This window comes from Bos indicus x Bos taurus, chromosome 26 (genome assembly GCF_003369695.1).
Source record: "Bos indicus x Bos taurus breed Angus x Brahman F1 hybrid chromosome 26, Bos_hybrid_MaternalHap_v2.0, whole genome shotgun sequence".
NCBI lineage: Eukaryota > Metazoa > Chordata > Mammalia > Artiodactyla > Bovidae > Bos > Bos indicus x Bos taurus.
In genome coordinates, this window is record NC_040101.1 from 8051370 (window position 1) to 8068588 (window position 17219).

General features: G+C 49.2%; 1 long non-coding RNA gene across 1 annotated transcript; it reads left to right on the plus strand.

Annotated features, from left to right (window-relative positions):
* The first annotated feature begins 281 nt into the window (after positions 1–281).
* On the plus strand, positions 282–8421 carry LOC113884656. The gene is made up of 5 exons (XR_003508957.1): positions 282–466; positions 980–1080; positions 2329–2625; positions 5588–5693; positions 7942–8421. It is a non-coding gene; the product is annotated as an uncharacterized LOC113884656 (long non-coding RNA).
* Positions 8422–17219: the final 8798 nt, after the last annotated feature.

The following is a 17219-nucleotide window of genomic DNA, read 5'->3' on the forward strand; positions in this document are numbered from 1 at the left end:
GTCGTGGGGGGAGGGGGGCCTGGCTTGGCCTTGGGCAAGCCTCTTTGCTTTTCCGGGCGTCAGTTTCATCATCTGCAAAAGAAGGGTGCTCTGGGCATCTGCCCTCCCGGGTTATCACGGGGAGCAGATGTGTCAATATCTGAGATGCTCTTGACTAGGCATCAGGGACACCCGCAGGGCACTGAACCAGGAGACCAGGCTGCCAGGGGCAGGGGCGCGATGGTGCAGGTTTACCGGGGATGCATAGCGTCTTTACTCAGGGGACATTATTTATATGCATTTTAGAAGAAACTCCACACTACCTGTTTATCTGCTTAATAGAATTCTGAGTCTGGAGGGGTCCTGTTAGGTCTGGATGGCAATCTCTTTGCAGAGGAAGCAGCGTCACCGGTACAAACGGACTTAAAGTCCCCTGAGATCTTGGACGTCATACCAGGTCCCGAAGTCTGGGACCCACACCCTGTCTGTGAGTCGCCGGGGCGGGGAGCCGGTCAGAAGGTCAGCTGGGGCTGCCCATTGTGTGAACTCCTGACATTTATTGACAGAATAGGAGGCAAAATGGGAGGTCTTAAAGGAGTCTGCATGGCTTAGAATAAACTCAAGCACAAAGCACAGCCCTGGAGGGTGGAAGTGAGTGTCCTCTGTGGAAAGTGCTTGCCACCTCCATTTAATTTTCTCTGATAGCCCAAGATAACTACACAAGTTCCCTGGCCCAGGTATTATTGGACACTTGTGTGTATTTTTTTTCTGCTTTAAGCAGAGGAAACATCAGCAGAGATTGCAGAAAGAGAGATGGGCTGTAGCCTTTATGAGGTGTGAGTGAAGTGAAGGTCACTCAGTCGTGTCCAACTCATTGTGACCCCATGGACTTATACAGTCCCTGGAATTCTCCAGGCCAGAATACTGGAGTGGGTAGCCTATCCCTTCTCCAGGGCATCTTTCCAACCCAGGGATGGAACCCAGGTCTCTTGCTTTGCAGGCGGATTCTTTACCAGCTGAGCCACCAGGGAAGCCCTTACGACAGTGAACTAGGCACAAAAGTGGCCATTTATGTGAATGGCCTCACCACAGCATTGCAAGGTGGGTTTTGCTACTCTTCTCATTTTGCACATGAGGTTAAGTGAAGGTCACAGGTCAGCTGGTGGCAGATCTAGAATCTGAATCCAGGCCATCTTGCTCTGCAGTGTGTGCTCGTAGACACCTCAGGGTAAAGCCCACTTCAGTCCCCCCAAATAGCCACTTTCTGGCTTTGTACCAGGTCTTTTCAATCCGAAACCAATGACTATTCCATTCAAAGCCTTTTCTAAGCACCCTTTCCATTCAGATTCTGGGAGGGGCGTGGGAGAGAGAAAAAGAATTCCAGACCCAGCTCCTGCCCCAGAGGGACCTGTAGGAAAGAAGGGAGACTGACAGGTATGACCCGAGCAATGGGTGGTGGGCCACAGGTGGGCACCAAAGGAAGGTCACAGATGCCACCACCCCTGGCTAGATTTTAGCAAGGGAACACCTCCCCTTGCCTCCTGTCCTTGGCGTATTGTCTACCCCACCCCCAGCATCTCCCACACCCTGAAAGCTGGGGCCTCAGCTGACCTGCCCATCCTTGTACACCTGTCCTCTCCTTCCTGCCATTGCTAGCCCAGCTAGACCCAGCGGCCCCATCTTGGGGGTGAATTGAGGGGCAGCCAACAGTCCCTGGCAGCCTTTTTGTTTCCTGGAACCTAAATCCCCCATGAACCTGTCCTCCAGGGGGACAGGGGGCTGTGTGCCCCCCCATTCTTCTTTCTTTCTTTCTCTCCAGAAATGTCATTAGATCACCTTAAATAAGATGCTTAATCCTTGACCAATAAGCCCACACTCAGAGTAGCAGAACCATCAACCACTGTGAGATTTATTGCATCAGATTCCTGGGTTAGCAGAAAGAATCTTCAGTTCATGGGGAAACTCAAGCAGCTGGTGCCACCATGCCAGCCCCATGAGCCCCAGGGAGAGACTCAGGTCCTCCCCTCCTGCCTCCTCTCTGGGGCCAGGAGGGCCGTCAGGGGTTGGCTGCTGTCTCTCTGAACATCTATCTCTTCTGGCTGTCAGGATTTGACTTGCTCCATCTTGAAGCAGAAGTCTTTGACACCAGACAGGGTGGGTCATTTGGGGGAACATATTTCAACTTCAAGATGGATTATGCTCGTGCAAATATTTGGAGAGCTTCATTTTGTCTTTTCACGTGATTAAAGAGGAAAGCTCATGATCAGGGCGTGTATTTTTTAGTCACTTCCAAACACCTTTCAATGGTTCATTCAGCAATCATTTGCTGATATGCTTCCTATGTGCCAGGCTCTGCAGCATGCCGTAGGGATTGAGACCGGCTGATATTGGTGGGTCCCTGGAGACCCCCAGTCCGCCCAAGGAGCGTCATCCAGAAGACCACTGCAGCCGGCGCTGGCTGGGGCCTTTGCGATGGTGTGATTCGGCATGCGCTGGGGCCGTCCGGAGGAAATGATTCAGCAACAGCATCAGAGCACAGCTCACAGTCCATGTGCTGGGTCTTTTGTCTCCTCCCAGGAAGAGGTTAGGAAAAAGCAGTCAAGAGTCTGGATTCAGACATTGGTACCTGCTGCTTCCTGGCCTTGGGTGAGTTACTTAGCCTCTCTGAGCCTGTTCTTTAGGAAAGCGGGGACATGTCACTCCTGCCTCACGGAGGCATCGGGAGGCCAGGACCGAACGGCACACAGCACTTCCCATTCGCTGGGACACTGTGTGTACACACACGGCGGCGGGCACTTTACTGTTGCCACGACTATCCACACCCGCTGTGGGCTGAATCAGGAAGTTTCACACGAGCAGCCAGCTCTGGTCACGCCGCTGCCCGGCTCAGGTGTCGTCACAGCCCTCTCTGCCGCCAGTAGCCCCCATTCTGGGCCTTTGCCACTCTCCAGCCACCGTCCCCAGCCAGGCCGCCCAGCAGAGGCTCTCTCAGCGTGCACGAGAAAGAAGTGTGAACGTGAAAGTCGTGCAGTTGTGTTGACTCTTCGTGACCCCGTGGACTGTAGCCCACCAGGCTCCCCGGCCCATGGGATTTCCTGGGCAAGAATACTGGGAGTGGGTTGCCATTTCCTCCTCCGGGGGTTCTTCCTGACCCAGGGATCCAACCTGCGTCTCTTATGTCTCCTGCATTGCAGGCAGGCTCTTTACCACCAGTGCCACCTGGGAAGCCCACGCACAAGGCTGCCTTCAAGCAGATGTGGAATAAAACGCTCCCGAAATGCTCTGGGCTTGCTGCTCCCTGCCCTGGGCAGCTTGTCCTGCTCTCTGATAGGTCTTTCTGCCCTGGGAGTCTCCCTGGTCAGCACCCTGTATGCAGGGACATCTCAGGAGCCACTCCATCCAGGAAGCCTTCCTGGATTGCCCCTCCTTCATAGCTCTTCACCAGATCTTCCCATGATTCCTTTCAACTTGGCCAGTGAGCCTTCTAGGCTGGAGGTTGAATTTTCCTGATCCTGTGCCCGGTGCAAGTGGGCACTCCTGCCATGCTGCCCCAGCCTGCAGCAGGGATGTGAACAGTGGTTGCACAGGGTGTGGCGTGCGTGGTTGGATGTGCCTGAGGTCTAAGGCTGGAGGATAGAGCAGCTGCTTCCACTTGCCAAGTCTGCCAGCTCAGGGCCTCAGGGCTGGGAAAGACAGGGCCAAGGCCCTGGGTGGGCAAGCAGTGGTCGAGGGCCAGAGTCTCTTGGCCTCCTTTGCTTATTTGAAGGAGCAGCAACTCAGGTTTGAGGCTTCCCTGGTGGCTCAGAGGGTAAAGCGTCTGCCTGCAATGCGGGAGACCTGGGTTTGATCCCTGGGTTTGATCCCTGGGTTGGGAAGATCCCCTGGAGAAGGAAATGGCAACCCACTCCAGTATTCTTGCCTGGAGAATCCCATGGACAGAGGAGCCTGGTGGGTACAGTCTATGGGGTCACAAGAGTCGGACACGACTGAGTGGCTAAGCACACATGGCACGCACCGGGTAAGGATTCCTTCCCAGGGCGCTGCTGCGGGCATTCCAAGCCAACTGCCTTCCTCTCCTGCCTTGAGTTTCACTCTCCTCCTGGCTGCCATGAGTGGAGCTGACATTTGGGGGTACACAGACAGAGGTGTCCTTGAGTTCATGGTCGGGGGAGGCAGGATGGATAGATATGCAAGTTCAGGAATCTCAGAAGCCTCCTCTTGGTCCCCTGGACACTGGGGGGACGCATGGTGATATCCTCCTAACCCTAGTCCAGGACGCTGTTCTTAGGCCACGGTGTGGCCAGTGTGGTTATGGACCCCAGGAGAAGGTCTCCATTCAATGAATCCAGGAAATCCCCTGTGCAGCAATTCACATTGTCTAACAACACTTTTAAGACCCTGAGAAGGCCTGCAAGAACAAAGCATGCTTAACTTTATTTAAACCACGGCTCAGCCAAGTTTTTTGGAGGGATCAAGGTGGTAAATATTTGAGACTTCTTGCAAGCTCTCTGCTTCTGTCACCACGACTCCACCCAACTACTGTCGTGTTGAAGAAGCCACTAATGTTGCTGTCATACGCTCAGTTGTGTCCGACTCTTTTGCGACCCCATGGACTGTACCCGCCAGGCTCCTCTGTCCATGGGATTCCCCAGGCAAGAATACTGGAGTGGGTTGCCATTTCCTCCTCCAGAGGATCTTCCTGACCCAGGGTTTGAACTTGTGTCTCCTACATTGGCAGGCGGATTCTTTACTGATGGGCCACCAGGGAAACCCTGAAGAAACCATAGACAATATCTAAATCAATGTTCCAATAATGTTTTATTTATGGACAGGAAGAGGGTAGGCTTTGGCCTGGGATCCCCGATTTAAACCATCATCCCCCTCTGCTCCTCCCCACAATGTTTTATGGGGTGCCTGGTACAGGCTGAGAATAGGCTTGAGCACAGCCACTTGTTCCCAAGTCAGGAGATTAGCTTTCATGCACAGGGTCCACTCTAAGCTACTGTGACACCCACAACCTGAATATTTCAGGGCTGACTTCCTGCAGCATGGACGGAGGGCGGCCGTGACTATGTGTGAGCTCTGGTGGTGTGGACGCAGGCAGGACAGAAAGCCCAGTTTATGACTCATTCAGTAGCAGATTGGCAATTATGCAATTCGTGACACATTTGCAACATTTGAAAGGGGAAATTTGCATTAGTTCACATTTTGCACAGAGGGAGGCTTTCTTCACATTTTGGTGCCACATTTTCTCCAGAGCTCAAGTCCCCCAGGAGGCACCGCACTCCTGTGAGTCCCCAAGGGCTGTGGGTTCTGTGGTGCCCTCTTTGGGAGCCACACCTCCCTGACAGCGTTACAGGTGACAAAGTACTTCTGCAGTCACAGCGGAGTCTCCCCCACCCCCTCTCAGAAGGGTCTCAGGGGGACCTGGAAGCAGGGGTGCATCCCAGGCCCCGGGTCTCTGGGACTCTCGAACTAACCTTTGCTATCCACTGCCTTTGGCAGGAATGGCTCTCTTTGCCTGTGCAACCCTGATGAGTCAAGTGCCTTGGAAAAGATGTAAGAAAGTCCCAGTATTGGCTTTTATTTAATTTTTTTTCCATTAAAGTCTGCCAACAGCTAAAGCAAAGAGGAATTGCTTTCCTGAAGTCTTCTGGTCCTCAGAAGTCCAGACACCCAAAGGGCCTTCCAAGAGCGAGGGTACCGGCTGGCAGGTGAGCTCTTAATTGTTAATTGATATCACTTGTACATGGAATCTAAAAAAAATGATACAAAACAGAAACAGACTCACAGATTCAGAAACAAATTTATGGTTACCAAAGGGGAAACATGTAGGGAGAGGGATAATTAGGAGTTTGGGATTAATGTATATACACTTGTTGTTCAGTCGCTGTCATGTCTGACTCTCTGCAACCCCATGGACTGTAGCACGCCAGGCTTCCCTGTCCTTCACCATCTCCTGGAGCTTGCTTAAACTCATATGTCCATTGACTGGGTGATGCCATCTAACCATCTCATCTTCTGTCGTCCCCTTTTCCTCCTACCTTCTATCTTTCCCAGCATCAGGGTCTTTTCCGAGTCAGCTCTTTGCATCAGGTGGCCAAAGTATAGGAGCTTCAGCTTCAGCATCAGTCCTTCCAATGAATATTAACATTGATTTCCTTTAGGATTGAGTGGTTTGATCTCCTTGCAGTCCAAGGGACGCTCAAGAGTCTTCTCCAACACCACAGTTCAAAAGCACCAATTCTTCAATGCTCAGCCTTCTTTATGGTCCAACTCTCATATCCATATAAGACTACTGGAAAAATCATAGCTTTTGACTATATGGACCTTTGTCAGCAAAGTGATGTCTCTGATTTCTAATATACTGTCTAGATTTGTCATAGCTTTTCTTCCAAGGAGCAAGTGTCTTTTAATTTCATGGCTTTAGTCACCATCTACAGTGATTTTGGAGCCCAAGAAAATAAAGTCTTTCATTGTTTCCCCATCTATTTGCCATGAAGTGATGGGACCAGATGCCATGATCTTAATTTTCTGAATGTTGAGTTTTAAACCAGCTTTTTCACTCTTCTCTTTCACCTTCATCAAGAGGCTCTTCAGTTTCTCTTCGCTTTCTGCCACAAGGGTGGTGTCATCTGCATATCTGCACGTACACACTGCTATATATAAAATAATCAACAAGGATGTAGCACAGGGAACTCTACTCAATATTCTGTAACAACCTATATGAGAAAAGAATCTGAAAAAAACCCCAGAAACATGTATATGTATAACTGAATCACTCTGCCGTACACCCGAAACTACACAACACTGTAAATCAATTATACTCCAATATAAAATAAAAAATTAAATTAAAACAAAGAAATGGTGAAATATGAATAGAGTCTGTAGTTTAGCTCATAATAATATACCAGTGTTGAGTTTTCAGTATTGACAAACAGCCTTTCGGCAAATCTAAATGTATTCCAAAATAAAACTTTATATAAAAATTGCAGAGTATTACAGTAATTACCAAGATTTATCTTAAAATGATTACCTACATTAAAAAAATAAAAGTCATTGATCGAGCCCCTGAAGTCTGCTGGGATAGCACCAGGCACCGAGACCCTCTTCTCTTGCGATCCTTGCTGTGATCCTATACTCGAGGTTCTGTTGTTCCCATTTTCCAGATGAGGAAACTGAGGCTGAGCACAGTTAGGCCACTTTTCCCCTAAGGCACACGACCAGGGACTGCAGACCGGGGAGGGAACTCAGACCCCAGGGTCACAGACACACGCTGCCCCTGGCTCCTCCTGAGACCGGCCGAGTGTGTGGTGATGTTGGGCCAGTGGTGACATCCTGTCACCCCTCTGTGGACTCGGGGGTCTCAGCCTGGGTGTGTGGCAGATGCCACACCCATGGGGGTCTCCTGTAGTAGTAATTCCCCTATCTGACCGAATTCTAAGCACTTTCACAGTGAAAGGACTGCTGCTGTTTCTACCTGCCCAGCGACCATTATTCATTCTTCAGGAACGGCCTCTGAATTTTCCTTTGGGGAACCCCCTTCTTCTACTCTCAGACTCAGACCTTCCTCAAATCACGGGGATTGGTTCAGAGATGAAGGCATGGTCCAAGCCCGAGCAGGAAGACTCAAACCTGGGAGCTTTGCTGAAAGAAATCACTGGCTCTGTGAATGTTGCCAGACTGGGAGAACCTATGCCTAAAGGCTTCCCCAAGTGGCTCAGTCGGTAAAGAATCTGCCTGCAATGCAGAAGACACAGGAGACACAGGTTCGATCCCTGGGTCAGGAACATCCCCCTAGAAGGAAATGGCAACCCACTCCAGTATTATTGTCTGAAAAATCCCATGGACAAAGGAGCCCGGTGGGCTAGAGCCCATGTGGTTGCAAAGAGTCAGACATGACTTAGTGATTAAACAACCACCAAGCCTAAAGTGCTGGGACCTTCTTTGTTACTTGTGCAGGAGTCTGCTTGAGAACAGAGCCTACCTGGGGAAAAACAGAGTGGGTGATGGACGGAGGTGAATTCCACACATCACCTGAGCACCTGGATCCAGCTGTGCCTGAAACATACACCTTGGAGTTTTCATTATCCAAGGTATTTTTAATTCTATCCTTTATGCTAGAGCTTGCTTGTTTGCATCTCTATCACTTCCTTCCAGTGGAGTCCTGAGTCATAGAATCTCCACTGAGAGGCACCATTGTAACATGGTAATTAGGCCAGATTCCAGGCACAAAGTCAAATCTGCTACTTATTAGTTGCATAATGATTTGAGTAAGTCATTCGATAGCTCTGTGTCTTCGTCTTCTCATCTGTGGAACAGGGATTATGATGGTATTCTCTCCTCATAGTGCTGTTTGATAAGGATTAAATGAACTGATACAAATAAGGCTCTTAGTATAGTATCTATGTGCATAGTTGCTCAGTCATGTCCGACTCTTTGTGGCCCCATGGACCGTAGCCCATCAGGCTCATCTCTCCATGGGGATTCTCCAGGCTAGAATACTAGAGTGGGTTGCCATGCCCTTCTCCAGGGGATCTTCCCAACCCAGAGATCGAACCCAGGTCTTCTACATTGCAGGCAGATTCTTTACCATCTGAGCCACCAAGGGAGCCCAAGAATACTGGAGTGGGTAGCCTATCCCTTCTCTAGGGGAGCTTTCTGACTCAGGAATCGAACCTGGGTCTCCTGCATTGCAGGCGGATTCTTTACCGGCTGAGCTACCTGGGAAGCCCCCTTAGTATCTTGCTTGTTGCTTATTATTAGCCTGTGGAGGGCACTCCACCCTCCTGGGGGCTCCCCGTGGCAGGGCTCTTGTGATTCTCTACCTGGGGCAGAAGTGAGCTCCTAACCACATCCTCGACTGCCCTGGGGTTAAATAAAAAATGATAAAGTCTGCCAGTGGGAAGGAGATGACATTTTATTGGGAGCTCAGATATCAATACATTTTGTTAAGATTGGTTTTTGCTGTTTCCCCTTTCTTGACATACTGGCCTTCTTGGGAATTCAGTGAGTGGTTCCTTCAGATGATGACAGGAAAATGGGACATGGATGGGGCAGAACAGAGCCGCAGAGAGATGAGCATCATCTGAAATTGATTTATCCTGATTGGGTTCAGAGCCAACAACCTTTTAGACTGAAGGAGGATCGTGGCACGCCAAGGCTACAGGCTGCTGCAATATCTCCTTTAACCTGCAGTTTCCAGTTGGGGAAATGGAGGCAGAGGGAGACTGCTCTGAGTCCATAGTGGGGACCAGGGCCAAGGAGTCAGCCATCCCCACACCTTCCCTCAGTCACCTTCCTTAGAGCACAGGGGTGGCTACACCATAACTGGCTGTGTGAAACTGGAGCCCTGGAACTCAGCTCCCCCAAAGGCAAAGCAAAGAGACAGGTCGAGGAGGGATCCGGGCAGCTTGGCACATCCTCAGCTTCCCTGCAGTGAAGCCAGTCGCTGGCAGAACCTTTCCCTGCAGAGGCCACCTTATGCTCTGAGCCAAGGTGTTCTAGCTCGGAGGTCTGTGTCTAAACACAGGTACCACGGGCCATGTGCCCACCAGCAAGCATCTTCCTGTCTCAGACTGGTGGTCCCCTCTTCTAGAAAACGGGAAGAACATTAACGCCTGTTTCCCAGGGTTGTGGAAAGGTGAATAGGATTGTTGTTGTTCAAGCATTCAGTCATGTCTGACTCTTTGCCACCCCATGGACCACATCACCGAGGCTTTCCTGTCCTTCACTATCTCCCAGAGTTTGCTCAGACTCTTGTCCCTTGAGTCGATGATGCCATCCAACCATCTCATCTTCTGTTGCCCCCTTCTCCTGCCTTCAATCTTTCCCAGCATCAAGGTCTTTTCTAATGAGTCAGGTCTTTACATCAGGTGGCCACAGTATGGGAGCTTCAGCTTCAGCATCAGTCCTTCCAGTGGATATTCAGGGTTGATTTCCTTTAGGCGAATAGAATAATATGAACCAAACACTTCACGCTGCAGGTACTTAAATCTGCTTCTCTCTCCTTCCCTAGCATTTCCTTTATCATCCCAATAAGCTGGGCTGCTTTTTTGGAACCCAGAGCATGCTGGGAAACCAGGATGGAGGCTCCATCTGGGAGCTAACAGTCTCTAAGCCGGTGCAGAGTGGTGGCTGGCCCTCCTCCCTCCATGCTGAATCACCAGACCGTTTCCGTTGTCTGTTCTGAGCTGAGCCCCTGCAGCACCTGCGAGCTGCCCCCTGGGAGGAATGGGGCCTCTGCTTCAGCCAGGCCCTGGGCCCCTCAGCTACCCGGGGCTGTGCACAGGGCAGTTTGGAAGCTCTTTCTGTGACCAGCACAAGGCTGGAGACACCAGATGAGTGGCCTGGTCATTTGAAGGATGTTCTGGGTCTTGAAGGGCTTGTGGCGCTAGTGGTAAAGAACCTGTCTACCAATGAAGGAGACATGAAAAATGCTGGTTCGATCCCTTGGTTGGCAAGATCCCTTGGAGGAGGGCATGGCAACCCACTCCAGTATTCTTGCCTGGAGAATCCTAAGAACAAAGGAACCTGGAGGGCTGCAGTCCATAGGGTCGCAAAGAGTTGGAGATGACTGAGCAACTAAACCCCCACCACCAAGGGCACTAAGAGATTCTCTGGTGGCTCAGTGGAAAAGAATCCGCCTGCAGTGCAGGAAGTGTGAGTGTGGTCCTTGGGTCAGGAAGACCCGCTGGAGGAGGAAATGGCAACTCACTCCAGTATCCTTGTCTGGAGAACTGCATGAACAGAGGAGCCTGGCAGGCTACGGTCTATGGGATCGCAAAGAGGCAGACATGACTGAGTGACTAACAAGGAGACCCCATGGTGGAAGGTTTAGCTGAGTGCTTCCTCAGGCCTCTTCTTCGGCTGCGACATCCTGCAGGGACACGTGCAAGCTTCCCTGCCCCGCCCCCTGCCCCCGCAGCCCTGGAACGTGAGACCCCTGGGGGCTTGACCCCCACAGCCCTGGGAAGGTGAGACCTCTGGGGGCTGGAGTGCTCTGAAGGGAATGAACGCTTGTCTCCAGGCTCAGTCCCTTCCTTGGGAAAACCCCACGTGCTCTCAGCGGCCGGCTGTGGGGAGGACTAATGGCCTCTGCAAGGCTCTAATGGATCCATAATCGTTTGCTTCATTGGGGTCTGCTGCCTGGGAAGTTAACTGTGCACTTGGAGATGCGATAAATGAAGCTCTGCTGTGGGGCTCAGCGATGGGGGGAGGGTCCCTTCTGCAGACACCAAGGCTGTCCTGAGAGTCTGACCATCCTTAAAAGCCAGGAACTTGGCCATGGGAAGCAAATTCATATTGTTTATGTTTCAGTCATTAGCGTTTTTGGAGGCCTTAAGGAAATGATTATTAATCTTTTCTGGGTCATAGACCACACTGAGAATTTAAAAACTGCACGTATGCATGTAACCTCATTTGCAGGCTAGGTTTTTTTTTTGTTTTTTTTTTTGTTTTTGTCAGGCATGGGGTGGGTGTTACAGATTCTCTGAACCTATTCATGGCTCCCTTGGAAAATTCATGGACTGACACCGGTCCCTCACCAAGTGGGTGATTTTTGTTCGTTTACTCATGTATCTATTTTCTAATTTACTTAACAAATATTTATTGAGTACCTACTATGTGCCATGGAGATTATCTCTCTTTTGTAAAGTTTTGAGATAGCCCTAAAGTGAGAGTAAGTTTTTTTTAGGAAATAGTAACTATAACTGTACTTTTTCAGATGTGTGTTTTCTTTTCCTTTCTAAGTAAAGCCAGGGGATGAAGGATGGGGGGAGACAGTAGTGAACATACTCATCCTTTCAAGCTGTTATGTGTTTGGCCATATGAAAGAGCCACTGATGGGATGTGAGTTCACTCTGAGACCAAGAGACACGGAGATGTCCCAGGGTATTTTAAGTAACTTCTTTCTATCATGAAGCAAGATATACTTATTTCAGTCTAAATCCTAAGTCTCCAAATTCCATGAGCCTACAAGAATGTTAGAATAGCCCCTGATGCTGCCTTGGTGGGAAGGTTCACCTGCTGTCTTCACTTGGACTGAGGATCAAAAGATAAATTTTTGTGACAATTCTTCCAGTTTCAAGTTTTTTTCAGAATGAAGAGTCCTGATGGCTATGGACCTCTTGTAAAAGCTCAATGTGTCATACCTTGGGAGGCTGCCCACCATCATTTTGCATCACCAATGTGAAATCTCAATGCAGAACTTGATTAAAAATGAGGAAAAGAAAACTATAGATCAATATCCTCATATATTCAAAAATTACCAATATTATATCAAATTGATTTTAACAATATACCAAAAAGATTTCCTAAAGGAAATCAACCCTGAATACTCATTGGAAGGACTGATGCTGAAACTGAAGCTCCAATACTTTGATACAAAGAGCCAACTCATTAGAAAAGACCCTGATGCTGGGAAGGATTGAGGGAAGGAGGAGAAGAGGGTGACAGAGGATGAGATGGCTGGATGGCATCATTGACTCAATTGACATGCGTTTGAGCAAACTCCATCAGATAGTGAAGGACAGGGAAGCCTGGTGTGTGTCAGTCCATGGGGTTTCAAAGAGTTGGACATGACTGAGCGACTGGACAACAACAACAAAAATAATACATCATAATCTTAAGTGGCTTTTCCTAGGAATGCAAGGTTTTTAAAAGTTGAGAATCTGTAATTGTAATTCATTCTACCAGTAGGTTACATAAGACATGACCATATTAATGGATTAAAAAAAAAGCCGAATTCAAGATCCTGTATCTGTTCCTGACTAAAACTCTCAGAAACTTAGGAAAAAAACTTCCTCATCTGATAAAGTCATCTGTGGAAAACCTATAGCTAGCGTCATACTCAATGCTAAAGACAGAACTTTTTCCTTCCTAAGTTCAAAAACAAGTCAAGATGTTCACTCTCACCACTTCCATTCAACATTTGTAGCCAGTTATATAATTCTAGTCAGTGCCAAAAGACAAGAAAAAGAATAAAGGGCATCCTGATTGGAAAGGAAAAAGCTAAACTGTGTTTGTTCTTAAACAACATCTTTGTGTCTGCAGAAAGTCTTGTGGAATCTAAAAAAGAGCTACTGGAGCTAACAGTTGAGTTTAATTAGGTTACGTGATGCAAGAACAATATATAAAAATTATTTTTTTCCTGCCAACTAGACACAAACAAGTAGAAATTGAACTGTAAAATTTCTATTTACAATAGGGTAAAAATATGAAATGTTTAAGGGTTGTATCAGCTTCCTATTGCTGTTGTAATAAATTAGCACAATCTTAGTGTCTTAGAACAAACAAGACACGTTGGTCATCCTACCGTTCTAGAGGTTAGAAGTTCAAAATTTGTCTCAAAGGGATAAAATCAAGGTATCGGCAGGGCTGTGTAACTTCTGGAGGCTCTGGAGAAGAATCCATTTCCTTCCCTTTCCAGATTTTAGAGGCTGCCCGATTCCTTGGCTCATGCTTTCCCTGACATCGATCTCTGATTCATTTGACATATCTCCGACTCTGACCTTCCAATTTTCCTCTTATAAGGATCCTTGTGGTTGCATTGAGCCCACATGGATAACGGGATGAAATTCCCATCAGAAGAGCTTTTACTTAATCACAACTGCACGTGGTAATTCATGTTAAGTGACATGTTTGCAGGTTTCAGAGATTGGGACATGGACATCTTTGGGGGCCAACATTTTGCCTACCACAATCTACCCTTTGACTTCCAAAGATTCATATTAATCTTGCATGCAAAATGCGTTTACCCCATCTCAATATCACCAAAGTACCAAACATTATATAGCACCAACTCCAAGCCCCAAATCTCATCTAACTATCACCAGTTCAGAAGTTCCAAGTCTCATGATCTAAGTCATCTAAATTGAGCTTCTCAGGTGTGGATGAGACTCTGGGTATGATCTGTCCTGGGGAAAAACATCCCTGTCTACCTGTGGACCTGTGAAATAAGAAAGCATGTTATCTGCTCCCCAAATACAGTGAGGAGGTGGGGAGACAAGCACAGATACCAGATAGACATTTCTGTCCCAAAGGGAGAAAATAAAAGGGGGGGGGGAAAGAAATCACTAGTTCCAAGCCATTTCAAAATCCAACCAGGCAAACCTCATTAGATTTCAAGACCTATGAGTAATTTTCTGTAGCTCTCTGCTCTGCCCTTTGGTCTTGTGGCTCCAATCTCTGGACTCAAGGCTCTGTCTTCAGAGTTATCCTTCCTTTATCATGAAGGGTAGCGTGTGTTTAAAACTGGGGAGTTTTATCAGTCTGTTTCCTGCCTACAGAATCTTAGGGGCCTGACATCCTTCTTTCATCCTGTCCTTTATCTGCCCCTTTCAGGCTAAGATGGCTCTTTCTGTTGGTATAAAATTCTTAACAACCTTGTGGTTCTCCTGTGCACATCACAGGGACTCACTCCGATAGACCTGGCTCTTCCACGCATCTTCCCTCCTGCTAAGTTGTTTCAGTCGTGTCCGACTCTGTGCAACCCCATAGACGGCAGCCCACCAGGCTCCCCCATCATCTTCCCTAGATAACATTATCTCCATTTTTGGCTTCTTCTGAGATGGCTGAAGGGATACATGAGTCACAGGCTCAGTCTCTTAAAAGAACTCTGTGTGACCCGATACTGTGACTTTTTGTTCCTTTAAGGTCCTAGCAAAATGTTGTCCAGTCATACCCTCCTTTCTCTCTGCAACAAGACTTTCCTGACAGCAAACTTCCCAGTTTTAGTGTCTTTTGCAAGCTGAATAGACTGATGATTTTCCAAATCTTCAAGTTCTGGTTCCCTTTTGCTTCATATTTCTTCCTGCAATCAACCTTTCCTCTTGCATTTAAATATCAGCAACAAGGAAAATCCAGGCTGCCCTTTCAAATACTTTGCTTAAGGACTTCCCTGGTGGTTCAGTGGTGAGGAATCCACCTTGCAATCCATTCTGTATACCATATAGAATATTAAAGTAGATCGTAAGTGTAAAAGCTACAGTTAATGAAACCTCTAGAAGAAAACACAAGGAGATTTCTGCACTCTTGGATTAGGTGAAGATTTCTTGGATATCGCACACAGCTGGGGCTGGGCTGTTGTTCCTCCTCTTCTCACTGTGGGTGTGCTGGTGGTTCCTGGACCCACAAGGGCTATTCTGTAACTGTGAGCAGGAGGCTAAGACATCACGATGGTTCATTCACTAAACCAGAGTCTGGGGCCACGTTCTTTCATGTTTCTTGTTAATGTGAGACAATAAACCCCTGCTTCGTTCAGCCACTAGGAGTCAGACTTCTGGTTAACTGCAGCTGAAGCACTTCTAATAGACACACTGCCTTTCAGATGCGAGCCTTAACTTCCCGTCCCCAGATGCCTCCATCTCCAGGGTGAGATACACTGTTCCTCTAGGCCGTGGGGGATGCTTGCTCAGTCACCGTGTCAGCCCCTTCTCACACCCACCCAGGACCCCTGGTCCTGTCCCAGTGAGACCAGTGTCCCCAAGGAGTGGCCTGTCAGGGTCAGGTTAGGTAGCGAGTAGCTTAAGGACGAGGCAGTCAGGTCTGGAGCTGCTCTTGTTCACCATCACCTGTGGGCAGAGTCTGCGGTTCCAGAAATAAGTAGGAGAGTCTCGTGGATCTTGTGAGTCACCCAGCAAGAAAGAGGATGCAGGCCACGGTGGGTCCGAGGGGGGAGGTGTGCCCCATCCAAGGTTTGCGGCATTGCCCTTGCAGCTCAGAGCAGTCTGGGTCCCCTACGTGGTCTCGACAGAGGGGACATGAATGCAAGTCTGCACCTTTGTTTTCTCAAAAGAACAAACTCTTCTGCACTTTCCAGGGGTGACCGAGTATTGGCCTTGAAAGGCCCTGGAGGTCAGAGGGGCCTGGGCCCTGCCCCAACCCCAACCCAGCCCCATCCCTGATGCGTTGGAGCAGCGCCCCAGGGGAGAGGGGGCCACCTCTGGGAGCGGGGGCTCGTGCTGAGACCTGTGATGAGGGCAATGCTTACAACCTTCAGGGCCCGGGAACCTGTTGGGTGGAGGGAAAGCATGGACTGTGAGATCCTATAGTGACAGCCTGTCCTGGAGTCCGTGGGCTGGGGGAACAGAGTCCCCGGTGGAGAAGACCCCAGCCCTGGAGGCAGCTCTGCGTCTCACCAGGGAAGGCAAACTGGGCCTTGTTTGAGGAGAGGGCCTGAGCAGAGTCAGCATGGTGAATTCAGGGTGCAAACTTTCCACCTTCCTGCAGTGAAGAGCTTCAGTGGCTTAATTTCTCCCATCGGGTAGGCGGGGGCTACATGGGAAAGGATGGGGTGAGGGAGGTGTTGCCTCGCTGGTAGGGGAATTGGGTGCCAGACTCTTCATGCAAACAGAAGCCAGGCGTCCTACCTGCTTCCCTTCACCCTGTGATGCGGGTGCTGTTTTGCATGTGATTCCCTTGGCAGGTCCTCACTGGAGCCCTTTGCAATGGATGCTGTCCTGAGCATCCTAGCATCGAGGAAAGAGTGTGTCGGAGAGCCAGGAGAGGCAGGCAGCCATGGCTAGACCACGTTTGGGTGTGACCTTGTGGGCCATGGGACCACTGAGGTCTGCCTTTGGGAAGAGGCTCTGGGGGCAGCGTGGCAAAGAGGGCCTGTGGAGGCTTTTGTACAGGAGACGTCCGGGCGGATGTCCAGCCCTGCACGTGAGCGGCTCTCTGTAAATATTTGCGGTTGAATGACGGAGGGTATGTAGAGGAGGGGGAGGGTTAGAGGGTTGTGTAGCAGGTGGAGGCTGTTCCCAAGCCCCTGACTTCATCTTTTCTCACGGCGGCTGGGGGCTCGGGGACTTGCTGGCTGAGGGCCGGCCAGGTGGAGACGCCTGTTGTTCCCACTTCCGGCCACCCTCGATCACAAACAGGAACAAGCAGCTGTTCAGGGTTTCGGGTGTTTCCTTTCTTTGTTCTTTAGCGTGTTGTCCTGGACACACACCTGGAGGCACCTGTCTTTCTACGCCAGGGCCTTTGTTATCAGAGAGGATTCATCTGACCCACATCCCATGGAGATAGCTCCTGGGAGGAACCCTGATGACGGCATCAAATGCTTGGTCATCAGCTCTCAGCACATGTGTTAGACGTACTAGGAGAAAAGTCTTTGGAGAAAAGTCTTTCTGTGGTTGCATGAATTAGGAAAACTCTGAGCTCCACATGTTAACAGTCTCTGGGTGGCAGGCCTTCTCAGGACCTTTAGTTGTGCCATAAGACTCTCTAAGAGGGAGCTT